The following is a 3,605-nucleotide window of genomic DNA, read 5'->3' as shown; positions in this document are numbered from 1 at the left end:
ATGCCCGTGAACATCTTTGCTTTTAGTTGCAATATGAAAGGATAAAGTAGCAATTCATTTCTAGCAGAAAAACAAAACCACAGCAACTTTTCTTTCTTTGATATATGCGTCTTTTTTAATATATCCATCTGTGTCCCCTTCCACAATATAGCTAATTAAATTTTTGTTTTCTTACACACTGTAAATACAGCTGGGATGCCCTAGTTACTAAAAATGGCTAACATAATGTAATTCTTGTTAAACTCATTTGATTACAGACTTGCTCACTACAACCAGGCGATAGCAATTTCTTCTTGAGAAAAAGAGAAAAAAAAAATAAAAAATCTATTTCAAAATATTTCCTTGTTTAGCAAAGATCTTTGCTGAGCATGATGCTAACAGTCATTCTGTTACAAAAAAAAATTAAAAAGAAATAATTTAGTAATATAGGAATTTATCTACTTGTTTTTAAATCTGGAAATATATATGATTTTTCTATCTTAAACTGCAGACTGACACTGAGATGACCCTCAGTGATTCCGGCTTTCTAATATTCATGCTTTGTATAATCTCCTTACCTGGGACTTGCTTCTTCATTGAGTATGAGAAAAAGATATGTCAGTCCCACAATTGGATTACATTTTATAGGACTCTGTCTTGCTGGCACTCTTCTTCCCCCACTGTATTCCTGGCCTTGAATAAGTAAATGGTCCTGTTGTGAAATGCCCATGGAAAGGGCCACGTGGCAGGGAACTAGGGGTGACCCTTCTCTAATTGCCGAAGGTGACCTCTAACTGACAGCCAGTAAGAATCCCAGGCCATCAGTTATAGCTTAGAAGTTGATTTATCCCTTCAAGTCTCTAGATGAAAATTAAGCTTAGATGGACACTTTGCTTGCAGCCTTATGAGAGACCCTGTTAGAGGATCTAGTCAAGCTGTCCTGGACAAGGAAATTTTCAACCACAAAATTTTGGTAATTTTTTATGTAGCATTTGGAAACTAAAAGATAGGCAAATAATCCACTTCAGTTAAGATCTCCATTGAAAAATGTTTAAATCTGGACTCAGTTGTTTTTAATTCTTATTTTTACACAAAGCCTTTCAAAAAAGCAATAGCTCAATAGCTTTATGTTTTATAAGTGGAAATTATACATTTCTTGCCTTACATATTTTCTAGGCTCTGTCAACATATTTATATATTAAACTTCAGATTAAGGCAGAAGTTCTGTTTAATAGTTCTGGGAATAGAAGACTTAATCGAAACAATTTGAAAATTGTTATTTCCTCACTGTATTCAGCCTTAAGCCTCGACATGATATATGTGGTTACAACTTTATTTCTTCTAAAATAGCAGGAAATAATCACTTTCATTTTCATTGTAAAGTACTGTGGATTTACAATGGCTAATCTCTCCAAGTTAATTATGTATTTAACCTGAAACCATTTTAAATATATGCAAAGTTCTTCATGTTTTATGTCAAGGATATGTGTTCTATTCAACTATCCAAGGCTGAATTCAGTGAAACAGAGGACCAGAGCCAGTTTTTGCTTTTTGTGAGCCATAGGAAAAGAAAAATGTGATAGTAAGAGGTGATATTTTGAGGTCCTTTACAGAAGAATATTTGACCATTTTAGCTTTTCAAAATATACTGATTATAAGTAACAAGTTTTTTTTTTTTTTGGTACACAATTATTTTTAACAGAAAGTTGCTCTTAACACATTTCATTTATTTTCATCTTCTATAAACTTAGACACTATGCTCATTTTTACGTTGTGTGAATTATCAACCAGTAAAAAGTCATTTTGGCATAATTTTGACATTGAAGCATTCTGTAACCCTAAAATTGGTACTGTGACAATAATATTATTGAGTTAAAAAGCCTAGTAGAATTTCAAGGGAAATACTTGGAAGGAAAAGGTAATAGTATTATTGGAATTGACAGGATTATTTAATTAGAATTAATCATCTTCCAGTTAGTTTCCCTTTAAAATGTTTTCCTTTCAGGGATCCCTGGGTGGCGCAGCGGTTTAGCGCCTGCCTTTGGCCCAGGGTGCGATCCTGGAGACCCTGGATTGAATCCCACATCGGGCTCTGGGTGCATGGAGCCTGCTTCTCCCTCTGCCTGTGTCTCTGCCTCTCTCTCTCTCTCTCTATGTGTGACTATCATAAATAAATAAAAATAAAAAAAATTTTAAAAAAAGTTTTCCTTTCTTCTTTTTCTTCTTTTTTCTACTTTCTTTCCAAAATTAACATGTCCTTTTGAATAAAAGTTTCACAATCAAATCCTATAATGCTAAATAGTAGAGTAAAAGCTTAACAAAAATCATTCCGTTTTAAATGAAGTAAGATTGCTGTTGTCTTCCTGAGTTACTCTGAGGAGAAAGCATGAGTAAATAGAGAGTAGGAGACAAGCGCAGGTGATGACAGCTTTAGAACTAGTGAGAAAAATGTAGATTTTTATTTTTATCTTTTTCTTTGGATCTTTCGATTTTTTTTAGATGGTACAACATGATGTTTTTCTTCTAAAGGTATAAACATGATGACTTTATATATGTCTATGTACACACACACACACATATATATACATACATTGTGAAAGGATTACTGCAATCAATTAATACATATATCACCTCAAATATACCTCAAATAATTACTTTTTTGTGTATGGTAAGGACACAAAGTATACTTCTCTTGCAAATTTCAAGTATACAGTACAGTGTTAATAGCTATAATCACCATGCTGTACATTAGATAACCAGAACTTTATTTATTTTTAACTGAAAATTTATACACTTTGATGAACATTTCTCCCATCCTCTAGGCTCAAGATCCACTGTTCTACTCTCTGGTTCTATGAGTTCAACTTTTCAGATTCCACAAATAAGTGAGATCATACAAAATCTCTAAGCCAAGCTTATTCCACTTAGCATTATGTATTTTAGATTCAACTATGTTGTCACAAATGGAAGGCTTTCCTTCTTATTTATTACTGAATAATATTTCCTTATATAAATGAAATATATATTAATATATACATAAGGATTTTATGAGAGAGTAAGAGAGTGTGTGAGAGAGAGTGTGCATGAAGTGGGGGAAGGGCATGAGCAGAGAGAGAAACAGAGTCTCTTGCTGAGCAGAGGGAAGGAGGGAGGGAGAGAGGGAGGGGAAGGAGAAGAAAGAAAAATTCTATAGTGTACAGATATCTCAAAGATATCTCTTTGAGATCTTTCCCTACATTTTTTTTTCTTGGAGCTTTATGTTTTCAAATATTACATTTAAGTCTTTAATCTATTTCCAATTAATTTTTGTGGATGGTGGAAGGATCCAAATCTATTCTGTTGCACATACTTATCCAGTTTACCCAAAGCATTTATTGAAGGGGCTATCTTTTCTCTATAATTTTTGATGTTCTTGTCAAAGATTAATTGACCATATATTTGTAGTTTTATTTCTGGGCTGGTTCTCATTTCTGTTCTGTTGGGCTATGTGTTTGTTTTATGCAGGTATCATATTATTTTGATTAGTGTAGCTTTGTAGTAGAGTTTGAAATCAGGAAGTGTGATGCCTCCAGTTTTGTTTTTCTTTCTCAAAATTGCTTTTGTTCATTGGGGTCTGTTTAGCTATT

Source organism: Nyctereutes procyonoides, unplaced genomic scaffold (assembly GCF_905146905.1).
Source record: "Nyctereutes procyonoides isolate TBG_1078 unplaced genomic scaffold, NYPRO_anot_genome, whole genome shotgun sequence".
NCBI lineage: Eukaryota > Metazoa > Chordata > Mammalia > Carnivora > Canidae > Nyctereutes > Nyctereutes procyonoides.
The sequence above is the reverse complement of the archived record's forward strand: the minus strand, read 5'-3'. Positions refer to the sequence as shown.